Source organism: Lepisosteus platostomus, chromosome 27 (genome assembly GCF_059453375.1).
Source record: "Lepisosteus platostomus isolate fLepPlt1 chromosome 27, fLepPlt1.hap1, whole genome shotgun sequence".
Classification (NCBI taxonomy): Eukaryota; Metazoa; Chordata; class Actinopteri; order Semionotiformes; family Lepisosteidae; genus Lepisosteus; species Lepisosteus platostomus.
This window is the reverse complement of record NC_142637.1, coordinates 9,109,878-9,131,110: the sequence shown is the minus strand read 5'-3', so window position 1 is coordinate 9,131,110 and position 21,233 is coordinate 9,109,878. Positions and strand designations below refer to the sequence as shown.

The following is a 21,233-nucleotide window of genomic DNA, read 5'->3' as shown; positions in this document are numbered from 1 at the left end:
AAAATAAAGGGGACAAAATGGACAGTAAGCTCTTCTTTAGCCCATAAGGCTATAGAATCCTGGATCAAGATAGCAAACGACCCAGCAATGCTGCTGCAGCCTAGAACCTAGAATTCTTAAGGGGAATCATCCTCAAATCAATTCACTATGAGGAACCAAACAGGATGGTCTGTTTGAAGTGTGCCGTGAGCACAAGTATTTTGAGAAAGGTCTGCGAGTACATGTCCACAACTGTCGATGACTGTGGGAATGATCTGGCTGAAGGAATATACAAAGCAAGACAGAGACTGAGCTGGGGGGGCCCCGGGGCCCCAACTTTCAACGGCAGATTGTTTTCCACCAGATCTGTGCACACACACACACGGCTTCCCTCGCCACAGCAACAGCCTTGCACTGTGCAGCTTCTGACCTGTTCATTATCCAAGTCCTCACACTTCTTAAGCTTTTTAATTAACATAAAACAGTAACGTCTGCATGGAGGAAAGTGTCTCCATACTCGTATGACTGTCCCGCTGACTGTTGTTGCTATGGCTGCAATAGAGCACGGCATGGCCAATTAAAATTACTTATTTAATGGAGGGTGGGGCACAGATATTATACATTGACACCAACCCATCAAAATACTGAACTACGGCTTAAAAATGATAAGGTCAGATACATAAAGTGGCATTACAACTGACAAACTTCCACATCTGACCAAAGACATACAATTTGATCCTAAAGCGAACCGTTCTAAATCTGAAATTTTTCCCCCAGTATTAAGTGTGAACTACAGCACCAGCTCTTCGCGGGCACTGAAATAGTGAAATAGAAATCCCAGGGCACAAACGGAACAATATCAGGTTAAACGCTGCCTTTTAACAACTACATTCTTGAATGGTCACGTGCATGACTGCAGCCATGACATGTTAAAAACAATCTGTTTACATGTCAAACAGTATATTCCAAATATCCCCGACTCACCAGTGCAGAATACACGGCTCTCCTGAGCCCTACCACCCCTTCACACTTGACTGTGTGCAATCATTCACAGCTCTAGACCACAGCAGCAGCTACTAAAGGGTGGATTATAGAGGTCCATTTAAGTCAAAAGGACAATTTAACTTACGAGATACAAGACTTCTAGTATCTAACTAGAACTGAAGACCTGCAGACACCCACCCAATGGGCGAGCGCTTCACTAGACCGCCAATATCGGCTGTGAGAGAGGTAACAAGTGAATTCAAAGTGTTTGGAGTGTCCAGAAAGCTGTACAAGAAGACAGAACTACCACTAGAATCCTTTTTCCTTCACATCTCCTTTCACACCACCACCATCATTCTTTCACCCGGGCTGAAACCAGCCCCACCCTTCAAGCCACGGACACTGGGACAACCACACTCTCCCCCTTTGCCCAAAGCTCCCGAGCTCCACCTGCTACTGTGCGACTCCTGCCAGAGCTAATCCCACCTCAACTCCGGGGGACAAGGAGAGTGTTCTGCAACAACAAATCCGGACTTAAAAACAGCGTGACGAATTTATTTTAGCAATCTGTTGAAAAGCTCAAAGCAGTTTCAAGTACATCCATCTTAAAACTCAGTGTCATGCATCCAAAACATGATGCTCCCACTGCCCACTACTGCAAGAGTGTGATAAACGTACCCTGCACTATATCCTTAACTGTGCTGTGACTCAAGGCTGACACCAGCCTTGTTTCGATCTGTAACAATCTCCGACACGTTATACAACAAACAGAAACTGATACTGCAATGCTTCTCACCAGCCTCTTTTCTGTTTTGTTGGTAAACGCCAAGGAGTTGAAGTGTACCAGATGTTGCAGACCGTAGCAAAGGTTCCTGTTGGTGGACGAGTTCTGAATCGCAGCGAGTGCCAGCCCCGGCAAACAAAGACTCCCGAGTTTAGAAGAGAGGAAACCAAACACTAGCCCTTCACCTCTCCACGGAGGGCTCTGGCTCATCCAGCCTTCCTGATTAATCAGTATTTCTTCCTGCTATTATTTAAAGAGCTGGCTGTACCAAAGACTTGTATCTGACTTCACTCAATTCAGAGGAACTCAATAGTAAACTGTTTTATCAGGTTTTATTCAAGTGAAGAATAACACACCTGTTCATCACATCGTCTATGCTCTGGCTCCTGAAGCTGCAGCCCTGCTTGTACACACATTTGCAAACCTGTACTCCTGCCAGCTTCTATCTCCATGGCTCACGACAACACTGAAAGGGCTGGCTTTAGTACAGTAAGCAGAGCGGCTGCATCCTGGGGAGTATCCCTGGCGTCTCAAACCCCTGCAAGCAGCCTTTTTAAAAGAGCACTTGCACTAACTTCTCCGCAGTGAGAAACCTGTGTCTGGGTTTTAATTTCATCAAACATTCATAAAAAAAAACAGGAGATGGGATAGTGCCAGTGCCACTGTGGTCCTATTCCTTACCTGGGCTTTCAACTGCTACCTCATATTACAAGACCATACGGATGATTAGGCAGAAAAGCAAAGTTTTCTCTTTATGCACATGTACTCAACATTAGGTGAACTCGAAACATACAGCAGCTTACCCTGACTTGTACAACAAACCTGTACCACATAAACCCTGCACCGGATCAAGCTGCTGAGCAATGCCAAGCAACGTTTCTTGCAAGTAAATGTTAATGATAATGTTGCTTTATTAGCCCTATACAATTTCTTGCATTAGGAATTCGTCTTTTTGCATACCCCAGCTTGCTCTCCATGAGACACAGACACACAGACAGGGAGAGAAGATGGGTGTCAGATCACAGGGTCAGCCATTGTACAGCACCCCTGTAGCAGTTGTGGTTAAGGGCCTTGCTCAGGGGCCCAACGGAGTAGGATTCCTCTGCCGGCTGCGGGATTTGAACCGGCAACCTTCCAGCCACAGGCACAGATCCTGAACCACAGAGCCATCGCTCCGCCCCTAAAGTAATACACAGGGCCTTCTTTAGTAGCAAAAAAGGCCAAAAAGGTTTCTTTAATGTGGTTTCCTATAGTATACATACATTGATGCAAAGGAAATTGGATTCACTTCTGCAGGTGTGCGACCACACCACCAAAATTCCTTACAGAATTAAAACAGGCAACATGCTGGGGGGTCTGCCGATGGTTTCTCTTGCTTTTTCCTGCTGTTTGTTTCCGTTTGACACTTTTGAATAATTGTCATTTCGACTCCGGTGTGGCCGAGTCTTCCAAGCCCTTCTCCCTCCGTCTCCTGGGCTGAAGGAGGAGAGGGATTTCAACCGCTTCTGCAACCACACCCCAGTTCACAGGCAAACAAGATCCTACACAATATCACCCTGCCAAGATAAGATTTGCTTACATACAGGTATATTGCAGGGGAAATAAAAGGGGTGGTTATAAATGAGTACAATATAGAAGCGGGAAAGTGGCTGGATTGTATTTTTACTTTCTTGATTTAAAAAGAGCCTTTACGAGGCAAACCTGCGATAACATTATTTACAAACACCATTTGCTGTAACAGTTGGATCTCACAAACAGCATCGCCCCCCACCCCCTTGACAAGCACGTGGAATAGTAATCTGCTTCCTACTGCATGTAGTGGCCTGGTTTCAGCACAGATAGCTGCCTGCCTATTGCAGCTGGGTTAGTATACTCCTCGGTAGATCGCCAGTAAAAAGGTTCAGGTGCCATTTATGCAAATCTGACACTGCCCAGAACCAGGGTCTTGCAAGACAGTTCTCCAGACTCAGCTCTGGAATGACTTGTTCTTGTGAATATCCTTCCATCCTGAGGCTACTGCATATTTCCAACAGTAATATACGAATGCTGGCTAGTGCTCCTTTGAAGGTCTCTTTCAGAGCTCCCGGCAAAACCAACAATTCGAGAAAAATCCAATTCAAACAGCCTGGCTTTAAGGAAGCTTCAACACTGTCAGTTTTGCCACACTTACTTTTATTGATACAGTCCCTACACAAAACAGCCAAACTCACAACCCCTCAACCAGACCGCCTGCCAAGACGGCTGCATGCAAATGAGATTCTTCCTCCCACCGTCTTCACTTCACAGGTAATAAGGCTTTTTGCAACAAAAAAACAACTAAGATTGGCAGCCAAAATATTTTTCTTTTTTCGTTATCAATTGTTAAAAATAAATTAAAACGTTTTATCCCAGATCCACCGGGCTTTTCTGTTGAACTTGCAAATACACAAGCAAAGGTTTTCTTAAGGTTCTCCTGCTAGCAAAGCGGGCTCTTGCAATTCTGCGTGAAAACCCATGGATCTTGCAAGTAAACTCTGAAGGACCACCGGTGTATCGCATGTACTACAGCTGCTGGGAAGTGTCTTTGTTGTTATTGCCACTGTGATGTTCACTGGGGCGCTACACTGTATGAAACGGCCACTACTTTACTCAGGCTATTTCACCCCCCGTTCCAATCCAATCAGACTCAGATTTTGTCTCCTCATCTTAAATGGGGGAAAAAAAGGCAACAATTAAGGTGAAGGTTACACAAAGGTACTGCCTGAGGGTGGGCTGGAATGACAACAGGGCAAGCCACCCTGCTCTAGGACAGTGGGCAACCTCACAACAGCTAACGACTGAATAAAGAGCCCCCCAGCTGCGACGTGCTGCCCTGGTGTTCCGGTGTCTCAGCTGTTCTGTGTTCCCACTGCCGCCCAGTACCACTGTTCTGAGTTGAGATCAACGGGCAAGGCGCCTGGCCTCCTTGTTTGTACAACAGCCACCAGCCCTGCACTCTACCACAGCTACAGCCAAAGGGCACTGCCCTGGACCACAGCCAGAATCTCCCTCGCCACATCCAGCATGTGCGTCTAACGCTGACAAAGTGTGAATCCAATTGTTTTTCGCCGGCGTTTCTCGGGACAATTTGAACTGTTCACCAGATTTCCTGTGTGAAATCTTTTAAAAAAAGCTTCAGGACCTGAGGGCCTCCCCACACCCCTGGCAGTGTATGCTTGGCCCCAGGTGCCAATGAAAGGATACCCGAATTAACACCTGACTGGGCTTTTACAGAATACCCCGAGTGGTCTATGGTGCAGCTTCTTTCCCATGGGAAAGGAATAACAGTTTAATCCTCGATGAAAGGGGGCATCAGGAGAATTAGAAATAAGGAGTAAAATAAATCTCTACAGCGCAAAGTTCCTAAAACTAACACCCCTGTATTTTGCCTATCGGTCATCAAATCTAGCAGTATTTCAACAGTACGTTTTTCCCCATCCTTTCAGGGTGATGAGCGTGTACGTGTGGGGGTCAAAAGCAGCTACCATTTTAAGAACTGCACCCCCCCCCCCAAATAAGTGGAAAGCGTCCACTGTGCCCCCGATTCGTGGCGTGTCGGTGGAGACCTCACGGGGCGGCCGCTTGTGCGATGCCCAGCCGCAGACCGGGCACACGGACAGCTTGGGCACAGCCAACGCGAAACCCCCCGGCTGCGGTTTGAAATAACCATTCTCGTTCCACAGCACCCCTGCGACAGCAAGATCTCGCTTATACAACACACAATAATCCGAGAGCCGTGTTGCTTTCGTTTCTCTGCCATAAATCGCCACACATGTACCGCTCAGCCCACACGGACCAGCCTTCTGAAGCAACAAGCGGCGGAGCGGCGCCTGCCGAGCACCGCGAGTTCAAAATGGGGGACCGTGACAGGGGAGTTACAAATATCAGAGAACTGCTGCGAAAGTTTGAGACCCCACCCTGGAGACCAGCACACAGCGGCCAAACGGATCTCTTCCAGCCGAAAAGAAGAACATGGCTGCGATCAACACATCCTACAGGGTCCAAGGGCTTCAACAGTTTAAACGTCGCGAAAACTGAAGTCGCGACTAGATATTTAAACATTCGCAAATTAAAAGTAACTTGCAATACCTGCGCCAGACCTTCAATCAAAAAACACGAAAACACGCTTTCGATACTACAATGTAAAGGGCATTTTGAAAGTATTGTGTGTACGACATTTATCAAAGCAACAGTTGCTTGAACTATAATAGTAATTAAATGTTTCAAGTACGACCTCATTTTAGACTGGTTTCCGCACATATTATAGGCACCCATAAACTTCACAGAACCGATCGATGAAAGATTCCAGCTTCCCCGATTTCCTTTCCATATCTTTCCTTACTCGCCTTCACTGCCCCCCCGGTTTCCCCAAACTCGGATAATATTTCTATTTATCGCTGCTATTGTAATCGACTTGTGCTCTGGATCGAGCCGCTTGCTCTTAGTCTATGGAACAGTATTTAATTTCAAAGTGCGTGCGCATTCATGTGGAATAACTTGAAATCGTGATTATTTCTTTAGTTCGGTTTTTACGTATTTCCATAATTTTGCTACGTTGGGGAAAAACGGGGGGGGAAAGCTGCTGGTGCAAATTCGAAACGGGTTCATGTAACACCCTTTCCTCTACACAAAGGCAGAATAACTCGGTAGGAGCTAACCGAGAGAAGGCGTCGATTGTGAAAGAAAACTCGAATAAAGTACACACACGCGAATAGAGTTACATCTCCTCGCTGTAGTACACAAATCCACAAATGATCAGCAAATTTAAAAATATCCCAAAAATGTTGTCCAAAAACTTCTGAGCAACATTTGACGGTGTGGGGGAAGTGGGGGGGGGGGGTAAGGCTGGACACAAGGAATTTCCTGCCAAATGTACAATAAACAGCAAATTAATAAGGTCCCCTCGGCCAGCCGCTGGAACAGCAATCATGAAGGAACTGCACACATTTAGGAATCCACACAAAAACGCATAAAAGAGAAGCTGAAGCGCATCTACCCAGAAAAGACGTTAAAAGCCTTTAAAAGTTTAAAAGCCTAAGCCTTGCTGGCGGTGTTTTTACTAGGAATCGCCACACGACCGCAGACTCGATTCAGACAAAGGCAGCTGCCTCGCTGCACACTACTTGCGTGAGCTAGACGGTGCTCAGAAACTTCAAGCCTTCCCGTTAAACTTGTCAATATTCTTCAAAAGTGAACAAAGGACCTCATTTCCCTCACAAGCCCCGAGATGAGCCCACCTCGATCTCCCCGTCTCCCACACTTTCACTCGGACTCAGACCTCAAACCCAGACAAAAACTCCCGCAACATCACCGTTTCTCCTAAACCGCATTCCCAAACTTTTCTTATTTTGCAAAAAGTTCATCAGCTCCGCAGGAAGAAATTCTGCCTTTCCTCGGCGGCGGCGGCGACCTCCCCTCCTCAGTAAACGGCGCAGTATAAGATATTTACCTTTTTCAGGGGTCTGGCATCCAACAGCAGAAAAATGAGATAAAGACCGGACTGTAGGGGAAAAATAAAACTTCAAGACAATTTTCCCCCCACAGCGCTTCAAAAGCCGAAATAACAGAGCGGAGGGCTCTTCTTTTGTACTTCTAGATTGCTTCTTTAAGCAGTCCACGTCATTAAAATACTATACAGCTTGCATCCGGATGAAAAACAAAAAAACAATTCTACAAGTCCTACGTCTCTCTTTTTTGTTGCTACAATTGAAACCATTTCATCCTCCGAGTAGACATCTTAACAACCTCCACATTGTCAACCCCAACACGGTATCCCTCCGCCTTCAAATAGGGACCTCAACGCCACCGGTATCCGATTTCAAACGCCCAACAAGGAGCTAATAATTTTAAACCCTTCTCCGAAAAGCAGAAAATAGTCGCAGATCTGCCGAAGGGCTCAGCCGCCTCTGCCAATTTCGCTGCCACTTCAGCAGTTCGTGTTTATATAATAAGAGATCAGAGGCACTATGCCCGCTAGCGGAGGAAGACGACTGAAAAAGTGGGGGGCGATAAGAGCAGGAGCAGCACGAGATGGAATGATAAGCCCGCAGGGGTTCGGCCAATGGGATAACGCGTGTGATTGATGGGCAGGCGGAGAAGCCAGTGACAGGTCGAGTCCGGAGCCAAGCTCCACCCCACGTCTCCTCGCTGGCTCTCCCTGTGTGCTCAGTGAGGCTGGCTGAAGGGGGCTCGAGCACTGAGCCTTTCAGATAAATTTAATATCCTGTTTAACATTCCCTACTGCCATATACGACAAATGTGTACAATGTGTACAGTTCCTTTACAAACACACACAGAAATATCGATACATTTTACAAGTGTGTATTTATACATATGCCTTTGTGTACTAACATGGAAATAAATGCCAGCAAGACTCCAGACAACCCAAAACATCATGGAACAATGCAAAATTACACGCTGATGAAGAAATGAAAAAGGACAGGGCTGGACTCACTATGAGAAAAAAAACATGGATATTCCAGCAAATAACGAATTAACGGAATACATCCCCAGAGACAAGAAGCCAAGAAGACTCCTGGGAGGTGCGACACTGAAATCCAGAAGTTTGAGCGACAAGCTGCATGAGGACGGTCAGAGACCGAAGCTCAGGAAAGACTCCTGGGGAAGTCTCCATGCAGCAGTGGGTTGACACGGATGAATAAACACGCAAAGCTGCATACATACGTATATAAATCCACCCTCATCATCAGTTTCTCTCAATCCTTTGCTGCTAGTGTTGCCAGCTGTCCCCAGATAAAGTGGACGTCTTCAGACAGGACAGGTTTTCACCTTGCTTCTCAATCAAATGCATAAGTTGCACAAGAATTGTGTACTATATGGAAGATAGTGCTTAATTATCATGAGGTGCTATTAAAATCAACAGTTTGTTGTCAGACAAAAATAACATAATCTTGAATATTTTATATTTGCTCTGTTTATTAAGTTTATTGCTCTTAATTTGCATTTACTCTCCCATTGCAAATTTGCAGGTTTTTCTATGTCCATTTATACATCTTCCTAATTTGTAGAGGCTTTGTGCAGTCAGTAATGAGGTTCAGCTATTCTGACCCGCTGAACAGTGGAGTCTATGGTTGACATAAACATAAGAACATAAACCAAAAATGTGGCAAATTGTTTAGTTTAATGTCCTCCCTCAAACTTTCCAGTTGATCTGAGAGCAGTTGGCAACCCTAATCGCTACAGAGGACATACTTCTGTTAATTCAAGGAACAAAAGTTCCTGTCCTCAAAGTGTTTATATTAAAATATTTAATTATGGATGTTACAGTTTTATGTCAACATTGTTACCATTTTTAAAAATTCATCCCAAATCTGATTTGTTTCCCACCCTCTTGCTTTTATTTTGCCCTCTGTCCTGGTCATGAAACAGAAGATAAACCCTGTCTGGTCTGACTGTGACTGATTCATAGACCCAGGGTGGAGGGGAGTGAGTGAGTGCAAGAGAGAGAGGAATACAGAGAGAGGGATCATGACAGGGGAGCAGTGTGTGTGGGGGAGGGGAGGAGAGGCTGGGCATTACTGGGAGAGAGAAGGAGGCAAGAAAGAGGGAGAGGGAGAGATAGCAGGGGGGCGGTGTACTGGGTCTCCGTATTTCACTGTCTGTATGGTCACTAAGAGGGACTGCCCACTGCAAAGAGGAGTTGGTTTTGACATTTTAATTTCAACATGTAAGAATGCTACCTGATTTATGAATGATCTTTAAAAGTTGCCTTTCTATAATATTGTCGAAAGATAACAGTCACACACAGCCACACTCAGGCTCTCCCAGCTCTGTAAGTCGATCTCCTGATGAGCCGCACAGCAACAGATCAATAACCACAGCCCCTAGATTGACCCCCCTCCCCCACCTCCTATTTCCTAAACTACTTTCTAAAGCGAAGAAGCTGGGATTCCTTCTACTTTTAAGATGCTGTATAGAACATAGGCTTGTCTGTCCTCATTCTGTCTATGAAGAGGTTAATGCACACCTGTATAAATCTCTAGCACAACACACAGACCAGCCCGAAACAGAGACCCTTCATCCTAGCCGGCAGAGCTGTGCACGGTGAAGGATGAAATCACTTGCACCAGCCTGCACCACACTTTTCTTTTTAATGCCCGACAGTGCCGGGACGTGCCTCCACCGAACACCCTGGAGAGGCACGGCAGGAAATAACAACAACCACAACAGTAATAATAATAATTGCTTACACTTATATAGTAATGGTAATGGGGATCCCCTCCACCACCACCAGTGTGTACACCCACCTGGATGATGTGCCAGTCTGCTCCCCACACACCAGCTCTCAGTGGGGAGGAGAGCAGAGTGATGAAGCCAGTTCAGAGATGGGGATTATTAGGAGGCCATGATGGGTGAAGGCCAGGGGGAAATTTGGCCAGGACACCGGGGTAACACCCCTACTCTTTTCAAGAGACACCCTGGGATTCTTAATGACCACAGAGAGTCAGGACCTCGGTTTTAAGTCTCATCCGAAGGACGGCGTCTTTTACAGTACAGTGTCCCCATCACTATACTGGGGCATTAGGACCCACACAGACTGCAGGGTGAGTGCCCCCTGCTGGCCCCACTAACACCTCTTCCAGCAACAACCTTAGCTTTCCCAGGAGTCTCCCCTCCAGGTACTGACCTGCTGGGCTCCAGTGGGTTTTCAGCTGCAGGGTGACATGTCCTCTCAGACATTCCCAGAATTCCGAGCACACTGGGCCGGTGTCACAGTGACAGTGAAGTGTGGAGGCCTCTTCACTCAGCACGGGGATTAGCGTCAGTGTTGTCCAGCAACCTCCCGAAAGCCCAGCAATACTCAAGGGGGGAACTAAAGGACAGATTGACCGCTGAAAGAGCGGCTCATCCCCACCAAAACAATAAACCTGCCAGCAGCAGTGCCAGGAAGTCAGGGCAAGCGAGATGAGCAGGGCGCTCCTGCCAGCTCAGCAGCAGGGAAGTCGAGTCGGGGGGTGCTTGTGTGGAGCAGTGTCTCGGGCTGCAGAGGGCTTAGCAGCTTCCACATGTCCTGCTGTGATTTTCAAAAGGGAAGTGCGAACGCCTGTCCCCACGCAGCCTCAGATTTGCATGGCCCAGCCTGGCCGGGGGCTTCCCCAGGAAAACTCTGACAGAAGCAGAAACCGACTTCCAGCTCAGGCTGGGCTCGACCCGGCCCAGGCACTCCGGTCCCGGAACCTGAGCTGTCTACGCAGTTGTGAGAGGAGGCTGAACAGCAGCGTAAAAATAAGACGTCAGAAAAGGAAAAGGATGACTAAACGTGAAACAATTATTGTTTAAAATCATTAAAACCTCATGTATAACAAATTTTCTTTGCTGTTCTTTACTCTTGAGATAATGTGATGTATTTATGCAGTTATAATTTTTCCTATTTTGTTTGGCACTGCTGGCTTGTCCTGCATTTTTCATGATTGTTACGAATCGCATCATTATGTGCAAAATCGTACCTATTCACATAGTTTGTATTGTAAATCGTCCTGGATGGGGGTGTCTATCATTCAGACAAAGGTTACGCTCCACTCAGACTGCGTGTCTATTCCACAACACCTCGTCGTTTTTAATATTAATTGTAGCCCGATTTGATTTTTCTTCTTTTTTTTTGTTTGACTTTTTTTCCAGTTATGTCACGGAGGAAGATGCGTGGGCGGGTGTCACCGTGTTTAAATATAGACTTCAGCAGCAACCCCCTGTGAGGAACTTCAAACACACGCACGACAAAAGCACGCCCACCCGTACACACACACACAAAACACAAAACACGAGTGTCAAGGAGAAAGGTCCCCAAATGCGACCCTGTGCTACAGTTCAGACAGAGCAAGTCATAAAAACCCAAGAGTAAAAATCACCTGAATAAAATTCTTGAATCCCAGTCGCCATTTTGCTCTCTCTCCGCGACAATTCAATAAAATATAATAACTTTTAAGGACTTTTTTCCCTTCCGAATGACCCCCCTTGAATCTGCGTCGTCAGAACTCCGGGTCATAACGGTCGCTCCTGTGTCGCTTTTAACCGCCAAAAATTCAAACGGGCGGAGGAGCTGAAGACCGCTCGCGCCCGGGCGCGTGGCGCGTGTCCGTGTCCGTGTCGTGTTCCGGACGGGAGAGTCACCCACGGTAAGGCGGCTGTGCTTATGACCGGGCTCGCCTGTCCAGCGCCTCGGCACAGCAGGGTGGTTGTGTTACTGTGCTGAGGGCTCTACTTCAGCTTGTGTGTCCAGCAACCTGATAACAAGTATTGTCATGGAAACCAGGTACACTCCGCGGTATTTCGACGAGCCGGTACCTCAGGAGTCGCAGTATTTGGACGGGCCTCAGGCTACAGCAGCTGATGAGTGACCAGGGCCCGGTCAGTGTCTGTGGCTGGACTGGGCCATGGTTGAGGCTACAGCAGTGGACGAGGGACAGGGGGCCGGTCAGTGTCTGTGGCTGGACTGGGCCAGGGCTGAGGCTACAGCAGCGGACGAGGGACAGGGGGCCGGTCAGTGTCTGCGGACGGACTGGGCCAGGGCTGAGGCTACAGCAGTGGACGAGGGACAGGGGCCCGGTCAGTGTCTGTGGCTGGACTGGGCCAGGGGGGCTGAGGCAACAGCAGTGGACGAGGGACAGGGGGCCGGTCAGTGTCTGTGGCTGGACTGGGTCAGGGCTGAGGCAACAGCAGTGGACGAGGGACAGGGGGCCGGTCAGTATCTGTGGCTGGACTGGGCCAGGGCTGAGGCTACAGCAGTGGACGAGGGACAGGGGGCCGGTCAGTGTCTGTGGCTGGACTGGGTCAGGGCTGAGGCTACAGCAGTGGACGAGGGACAGGGGGTAAGTCAGTGTCTGCGGACGGACCCACAGAGCAGTGCGGCTGTTGGCAGCGACAGCTGGGGTTGACATGGAGAGCCTGCGGGGCGGCCTGAGTGTCCGTTTAGGTGGGGGGGGGAGTGAGGGATTAACACAGAAAGCCACCACAATGACCACTGCTGCCATAGCAACAGGGCCCGATCCCAGCAACTGTCTCTGCTTTTTAAAAAAAAAGCCCAAATCTTTTAAAAAAATGCCCAGCCAAGTGAGGTGATTTCAGATTTTAAAATGTTGTCTGGTTTTTAGAAGGCAGGCCCACCGCACTCTAAGATAAAGCGAGAAGGAAATAATAATAATAATAATAATAATAATAATATGTGTGTTCAGTTGACGGACTCCGGGCCCTGGCTGAGGAAGGTGTTACTCGACTCTCCGAGGAGCAGTGAGGTCCAGCCTCTGTCCCGCCGGCGCCGGGAGCTACTCTCCCATCCCTGCGGCTGCCCCCCCCCTCCCCGGCTCCGCAGCGGGGGTGACCTTTGGCTCAGAGCTCAGCACACCTGCGCTGCGTTCGGGTTTGAATAACAAAAACCCACCGTTCGTCGCTTATTTCTGAATCGTATTTTTTGTGCTATGTTTTAGATTCTTAACAGGGCCAGAGCCAGGTGGGTCAGGCCAACGGACTCCAGCACCTGTTGGGGATGCAAATGAGTGTGAGCAGCCACAGTATTGATTAGTTCTGGGCCGCACGCCCGCCTGTTCCGGTACCCTGAGGCGGCCCCCCCTCAGCCAGACGCCTTCAGCCCAGGATATCCTAGTCGGGGGAAAGGCAGTTATCAGAGCCCGCAGCACAGAAGCACTTAAGATGAAGTAGGTGTCAAGCAAGTTTTTTCCTCAATATAAAAAAAAACTTTTCCCAGTCAGATATTCAGGGTGCCACATACTGTATTCGATTTGCCATGGAAATAAGCACAGCATTTCAATATTTCAGCCTCGCGGAGATATTTGACTGTTTTCTAAATATTTGTTTGGAGGCGCAGCAACACAGTGAAAGGAAGTTGTGCAACGAGTTTGCGTCTTATGAGACCCGCTAGGTGTGGTGTTTTGCTGTTCTGCCAGGAGTGTCCAGGAGTCACTGGACAGCAGGAGCAGCACTGATGTAGCAAAGGTGCGAATAATGTGAGGCGATGAAATCCAACAGCATTTTCCCACACTGCAGTTGGAAAAGCACGTTGGGGCGATCGTTTATCACAAGAAATCTAGCAGGAATTCCGCAGCAGGTGCGAACCGACGAACACTTTTACACGAGCTGCCATTAGCTCCCCTTCTTCCCGCTGAAGCAGGGACAAGCACCGCGCACAGACGGAGCACAGAAGCGCTGAATTCACTTCTACTGCAGCGCAAGTCAGCGGCGCCCCCGGTCGCGGTGACGGGCGATTCCCGTGGGGGGCTGGTGCGAGGAGCGCGGCGCCCGGGCCCCTCCAGGGTTCTGATGCAGTGGGCCGCCCCGGCGCGACAGCCGCGGGTCACTGAGGCCTGCACTGTGCCTGCGTGCGGTGTGGGCGGCGAGGAGCGAGTCTGAGCTCAGGTCCCATGGGCGTCAGTGACCAGCGCCGGGGGCCTACAGCCTGGGTGCACGCTGTGCTCTCTGCTCTGACTGCTGTCTTTGCACAGAGCTGGAGCTGCAGTTGACACCTTTGTTCCGCTGTGTCTTGGGGTTTGCGGTTTACACTACCTGCCCTTACACCCCGCGCCCCCCCAGCTCACCTTCAGTCTACAGGAAGCCTCTGCTTACTGCAAAACCGCAGAGCGCATCTCCAAGCCGAGCTGAAAGAGACAGAGAGAGAGGAGCAGTTCGCTCAAATTCGTCCCTCTTCACTGTCTCTGCTTGTCATCCTGTCTGTGTCATCTGGGTGGGGGGGCGCAGGGGGGCAAGAAACTAGGCCAGGAAACCCCCCATCACTGAACAATTTCAGTACGTGGCAATTTTATGACAAACTTTTCTTTGTTACCGTTGAAGTAATTTCAGGTTGGCAAGAGATTTTCAGGTGATTTTTTCCTCACTGATAAACATTGGGCTTTCGCCAGTCTTTGCTCTTGGTTTCAGATTTCGAGTTCGATTTTTAAATTTTTATCTGAGCTACCGAGTCGTTTGCTCACCAGGGTGCTAGCATGGGTCAGGCAGAGACTGTCCAAGCACAGTCCCAGCCCACTGGGTTTGGTAGCCCAACAGTAACTTCATCCTCAGGTAAAAACTGAGCAAAATGGTCAGAATTCTAAAACGGAGAAGAGTAAAACTGTTTGTATGCATAGAAAATAATATACTGGACTTATAAGGAGATAGTGCAGCTGCCTGTATCTCTCTGATTACTTGAATGATGACTGCTCGGACAATTATTAGATTGAGAGACAAGACTGTGAGCAATGCTGTGTTCTCATTGGTCAGCCAGTCAGTTAAGTGCCTGTCTGCGCCAGTTAACACATCATCTAAGATTGCGGGACGAGTAAGGAAATGAATTCTGTGTGTGTCCTCTCCGAACAGCGGCAGGCGACTCTGGGCACCTGCATGACCTCATGTACAGGGGAGGGCCACTGGCCTGCAGGGTGCTCTGGTCATTTCTGTTGTCAAGTGCTAAAGACAGGACAGGTGGTTTGCGTCCTTAACCACCTGATTCTGAATGAAAACCAGGGAACCCTGCAGTCCTGTTAGAACTGGGGTTGCTTGTCCCAGCAGCACAGCACAGAACTTCACTTCAGCGAGACTCACCACAGCAGAAAGCTTGTCTTAGGCTTTCTTTCATTGTTTGAACACAGAGCCCTTAATTCCATGTGCCTCAGTAAAATCCACCTTATTTGTACGTCTGACTACGACATCTACAATAGGGAGCAATCACTCGGTCACCATGTAATATTAAGATTCCTACAGTTAGAATCGAGAGTTAAGAAGAGTAAACACTCAGAGTAATTAATTTTAATCCTAGTGTTTTTGCTGTGAGTGTTTACAAATCTGTGATGGTGTGATAATAAGAATGATCTGAAATCATGTTTGAGTTTGTGGTTTACAGTTGACTTTACCCATAAAAGAGAAGGAAAGATGCACAAACACCGTGCATCTGCGTACGCACGTTTGCAAGCACCGAGGGCTGCACCTTGCTTGTTATGAACTGAACAGTTTTTTCTTAGCTCTGCATTTAGCTCCCTGTGCTGGTATTTACCTGAAATTAAGCCCAGTGGAGGAAGGTGAGGAAACTTCCAGACAGTCCAAATCTCTGACCAGGCACCAATTTTCTCATCCATTTCTAGGAAAGCAACGCAGACGGTGGGATTTCTCCAAGCTCTACAAGGGAAGGGAGCCCATCTGGCCTGTCCTGCCTGCTTGTTTGCTGTCAACACCTTGATCCAGTAAGAACATACATGAGCCTGGGACGTCTGTCTGTATGTAGGTCACATGTTCTCTCCGTGTTCCCTGGGGTTTCTGTTCCTCTCCCACCTTCCAGAGACATGCAGGCTGGGTGTGTGATTGGCTGCTCTCGTCTCTGTCTGGGGGGGAGGGGTATGTGTATTTTGTGCTTGGGTTTATTAGAAGAACAACCACCTCTGTCTCCGGAACTGCAGAAAAACTAAACCAGCCTTTTCTGCTGAAACGCCTACTCGTCTGCATGAACCTCTGGTTTTATAGAGCCTGCCTGCTGGTATTAGACATCAGTCCTTACAGGCCAGAAATCACTGAGAGAGAAACTACTGGAGTATTGGACAACCCACGGCTTTGCCAGTTGGGATCTACTAGGTGTTAAAAGTTGTGCTGGTGGGCGACTGGGGCCGGACTGTGTAAGAGGGACCTCCCAGGGTATACCCCCGAAACAGAGCCCGACGCCCCCGCCTTCCTGGAGTCCCACTTTTCTCCGCCGACTCTCTGGGCTGCCCCTGCGCTGCCGCCCACGCTGCAGGTACAGTACACAGAGCAGGCGGGCTTCCTGTTGACAAACCGAGGCACCTCAGTGCTGCCGCTTCGCTGCGCTGCGGTGAGGAGAGCGAGAAAGTGAGCTGGGGGGGGGGGGGAGAGCGCGGAGTTTGGCACAGGGGGCTGAGAGGTTACAGGCCCGCTAGAGGTGGGAAAGGTTATAGACTGGGCCTGGACAGGGGAGAGCCAGAATGGGGACCATGCAAACCAAACGCTTATTCGCACCCAGGGCTCTTATACGTGTGCAGCTACCCCAGGTGGGTTGCAGAATCGCAGACGCTGAGTATCGTTGTTTCCGGAGCCTGGACTCCTGTCGAGCTCACGCGTGGGGCAGAAGCAGGAGTCCGGAGAGATGAGGGACTGGTCAGATGGGGAGGGCCGAGAGCACAGAGGAAAAAAATCTGAAAAAGAGGAAAAGGCTGGTGGCGAAGGCGGATCTCCAGCTCAGTTCAGGAATACAACTTCGGGATCTTCAGAAGAGCTGTCCAAGAGGCAGCCTAACACCTAGAAAACCCACCCTGGCAGCAGCAGCATTTCTCATTTCCCTTTTGTAGACATTGCCAGTCACTTCTGTACTGCAGTGAAGGTAAATTTTCTCAGGTAACAATTTATTAGTCAGGTCTTCAATAGCCAGAACACCCAGGCGCCACCTAGCGCAGCTGAATAAGTGTCCAGCACAGACCTTGGCCTGCTGGGGATCTGGGTTTGGGCTTTGGAACAATGGGGGAGAATCAAGCAGGAGACGGGCAGAGGGGAGAAGCAATGGGAGGGATGAGGGAAGGAGAAGTGAGGGCAGAGAGACAAGGGGAAGGGTTTGTGGAGAGGGGGATGGGGGAGAGATGGCGGGGTGTCAGGGGAGCAGAGGAATAACAATGACAGCTGTGTGTGTTTGTAATTTGTGGGAGGGTGAGGGTTACTGCTCACAAACTGCTGAGATGACTTCACTGGCACTCGGTGACGGTGCTGCTGCTACAGCTCACTTCCTGCCAAGATACCTGGCCCCCTTCCTTGGGGAGGTCAGAGGTCACCGTGTCCCACCATGCCCTGTGGTGCTCCCACGTGTGCAGCTGGATGCCGGGGGTGTCTGACTGCGGAGTGACAATTTGGCATACCTCCTCTGGATTGGGTGTTAATTACCGTTCAGCTAGCTCTCACTGTCAGTCAGTGATGCTTCAGATACTGCAGTAGGCAGGGCTTTCCATCCTGTCGGAATGCTGTTCCCATATCAATATACGGTGCTCTGCAGTGCTCTGCTGTGTAGTGGATAATCCTGGCCTTGCCAGAGCCTTGCACAGATGTGCCACTCTTCTCCACAGCGCCTGCACTTCGCCCGCGTCTGCCTCTGCCTCGTCCTGGCTTCCTCTTGGTGAAGCGTGCAGCCAAGCTCCTACACCGGACTGCACCCGGGTGCCAAGCAGGAATGACTGACAGACTATGAGCACAAACAAAACATTGTGCGTTTTTCCATGCTCATCGGGGTGTCTTGTCTGTAGGTGACGTATGTGATTATTTCAGCCATGTGAAGCAGTGATCCCAGGTTACAGTTTGAACATGTGTCTCTGTGCGTAGAGGAGGTGTGTCGGAGCTTTGCACCCCAAATTTTGCTCTTCTGTCCTTTCTTTCAATCTTTCTTCCTCCTTTTCATCCCCTCCCCCCTTCCTGGCAGATTAGAATTCATTAGCAATCAAAGAGTCTCTAGAGAACTCAGGCTCTTAATTACCTACTCATTTGCATTTTTGCATATTAATGACTGCGGAGTTTTGTGTTTTTTACTGCAGTGGTTTAAAGGCGCCTCGCCCCGATTCTCTCGGGAGCAGGATCGCCGGGGGGCAGGGCAGCGTAGGCGAGGGGGGTGGGGTGAGGACGTGTTCCCGGGGGGTCCTATGGGACCCCAGGCTAGAGGGGGGATACAAAGAGGTGATTATGGGAAGTGGGGCTACAGGGGAGCTGACCCCCAGCTCTCACACTTACCTGTATTAGACACCACAGGTGTGAACAGATCTGCAGGGTGAATCAAGGGTCAAAGCAGAATTCCAGCTCAACCCAGCTTAGATGAAGATGAGGAAATAGTGCATGAAAAACGAATCCTTGTCTTCACTCCACCTTCTAAGTCTACTGCACTAGAGTCTGGTGACTCGTTTTTGGCTTTCATCCCCTCTTTTACCACTGAAGCCATACGAACTGAGATACAGGGGACTTGATCTGAGGCTGAAAACCCAGAATTCAGCCTGTGGAGCTCACTGTTGACAGATCACGTTCAGGGCTGTTTCTCACATCCTGCCAGAGCTGGAGTCTATCCTGGCAAGGAAGGACACATGCCGGACAGGACGCCAGTCCATCACAGGGCTGAAAGATGCCAGCAAGCACACACTCACACCGGGCCCAATTTCCCATAAGTCAGTTAACCCACCAACATGTCTTTGGACTGTGGGAGGAAACCAGGGCACCCAGAGGAAACCTGTGCAAACATGGGGAGAACATGCAAACTCCACACAGACAGGACCCCAGGAACTGAACCCGGGGCCCTGTGATGTGAGGCAGCAATGCTCACCACTGTGCCACCTTCCTGCCCTGGTTGAAATCTATAAATATCCCAAAACTAGGTACCTCAGCATGTCAATCTGGGATACGGGACCTTGCAGTGGCTGTATCGGAGGAACTGGATGACCGTCGGATATTGGGGATAAGGAATTCCGTAAAAACAGGGACAATGTCAAGGGCTTCTATGTAGGAAATGTTGAGTTTCAGTGTAACATATACACACGCATGCAGAGCCCCACCGACAAGTAGACACACACTGCATCAGAACACTGTAATGTAATTTGTTCTGATGTAATGCAATTATAAACGTATTAAGAATTTGAACAGGGCTGGTCTGTAATGTCCGTGAAGGGAGCGTGGTAACCAGAGCTGCTCTGGGGTTAATGAGCACTGACTCCGGCCTGCCGCCTCGCCTTGACGTCGATAGTAGGAGTAGGAGAGAGCGGAAATTTTGAGAGTGGGGGTAAATGTTAGGAGATAAAGCACATCTTCTCCATGTCCACTAGTTTACAGGGCTGAGCGCCTTGGAAGCATTTGGAAATTTTCTGATTGTATTTGTAGAGAACTAAAAGACGTTCCAGTGGGGAGCTGTGTCTCCGTGCGTTGGCTGTAAAGAAACAAGTGCAGGACACTTCCACGCTGAAGCGGAGAACAAACACAACATTTTGGCTGTTGAGCCTCCTTCTCAGTGCCTGTTTCTTCTGTCTGTTACTGCTGTGTGTTGTGATGAGGGCCGACAGCCACAACGCTGTCTGTCTTCCTTCCACTGTTCAGTGTGGAATTCAACTTTTCTTCTTCCTCTGAGCAGTAAAAGATGCAGGTCAGAGTCCTGTTGTTTCCTTTGTTTAAGCTTTGGATGCGAGAGGCAGCGTGAGCCTGTGTGAGGCTGTTATCTTACTGGTATTTGTGAATAAAATATATTCTTCTGTCTCTGGAGACTGATGTGTTTTCAGCCTCTAGAGTTCGTATTTCCCAGATGCAAATTGTGCATCTGCAGATTAGACATGGTTATTCCCAAGTACCTGAAAGATGTTTTTAGAAAACTTGCTCAACTGGTTATTTTACAAAACTGATCATAATATGGAATTAAGCACAAAAGCGTATATTTTCAGAAACGTATGTAGGGACGGTCAGTGTCTACTATGTTCAAGTCCTGTGTCTTAAGCCAGGATTTGTATTTGTTTTCCATGTTCAGACTTCTCAACCCTCCCACCTGTCTGAAATTGTCTGTAGATTATTTCTTCTCAAACGCATTTCAGGAGTTTTCCTCCTTCAGGCAAAACAGAGAAAAATCTCAAAATGCCTGCCCTGGCGCTGTTATAGGTGCTAGACTGCCACCTGCTGGTGCGTGAGGTGTGATCTGTTGGTTCAGCGGCTACTTCTGCAGGGATGTCCACATTGGTGCTGCTGGGCACGCAAGCGATTGCTTTTAAGAACAGAGCGATTGATAACAGGTTAAAACAAGTGAAAAAATGCAGTGCAACTTTGAAATGTATAGTCTGAAACACATCAGCAGGACATCATGTGAAGGGAAACCCAATATTTCGAGTGAGTGCGTGTTTTTGTTCGCCTGAGATGTTTCCAGGCTTTGGGTCTGAAGCAGTGCCACTTCATCTGACCCCGTGCCTGAGTGTCCCTGGACTCCCTTTTCTATTTTCCTTCCTTTAAGACAGCGCAGACTACACCTGGGAGTGCACACACTGACATTTCAGGGCTCAGTGTCAGAGTTAACATTCAGAGTGGGCGTGAGCCAACTGAAACGGTTTATCCTTTGGGATAATTATAATTATTAAAACAGATTTTACTGACTGTTCCTTCAGGCGTATGGGGTCACACGGGGATGGTGTGGTGTTACACTCTCTGAATACTTTTCTGCTGCTCCAGAGAACATCTGCTTGTGTTGTCTGTATTCGTACTAAGTTGCACATCTTGAACTGTGCGGATAATTCATCATTATCCACTTTGAAGCTCAGTAACTAGTCTCTGCAGTACAGTGATTCTTATTCATTTCTATAGAAATGTCCAAATATTTACAGAAAGACAGCAACCCCCCCCCGACCCATCCCCTTCCTCTCTGTCTCTCTATAACTCCTGCACACACACCCAGCTTGCTTTTAGTCGTAAATGTATGCAAATACACACACTGAAAGGCACACACCACACAGGG

General features: G+C 48.7%; 1 protein-coding gene and 1 long non-coding RNA gene across 11 annotated transcripts in view; one reads left to right on the top strand and one right to left on the bottom strand.

Annotated features, from left to right (window-relative positions):
• tcf3b (transcription factor 3b) overlaps positions 1-11,650 on the bottom strand; it is a 45,316-nt gene extending 33,666 nt beyond the window's left edge. For 3 of the 7 annotated variants that reach the window (XM_088622543.1, XM_088622546.1, XM_088622549.1), the window contains exon 1: positions 7,215-7,759. The gene's annotated coding sequence lies outside the window, so the exon portion shown is untranslated. Of the gene's footprint in view, positions 1-7,214; positions 7,763-11,631 lie in introns of those variants that run through there. The other 4 variants (XM_088622547.1, XM_088622548.1, XM_088622544.1 and 1 more) reach the window with 3 other exon arrangements.
• LOC148639284 (uncharacterized) lies at positions 11,551-17,998 on the top strand. 4 transcript variants are annotated; one of them, XR_015930906.1, is made up of 5 exons: positions 11,551-11,898; positions 12,955-13,434; positions 13,684-13,844; positions 15,868-15,966; positions 17,842-17,998. It is a non-coding gene; the product is annotated as an uncharacterized LOC148639284 (long non-coding RNA). The 4 variants fall into 4 exon arrangements; XR_015930903.1 differs by lacking the exon at positions 13,684-13,844 and having other exon boundaries at positions 11,618-11,898; XR_015930904.1 differs by lacking the exon at positions 13,684-13,844 and having other exon boundaries at positions 11,627-11,898; positions 13,207-13,434.
• Positions 17,999-21,233: the final 3,235 nt, after the last annotated feature.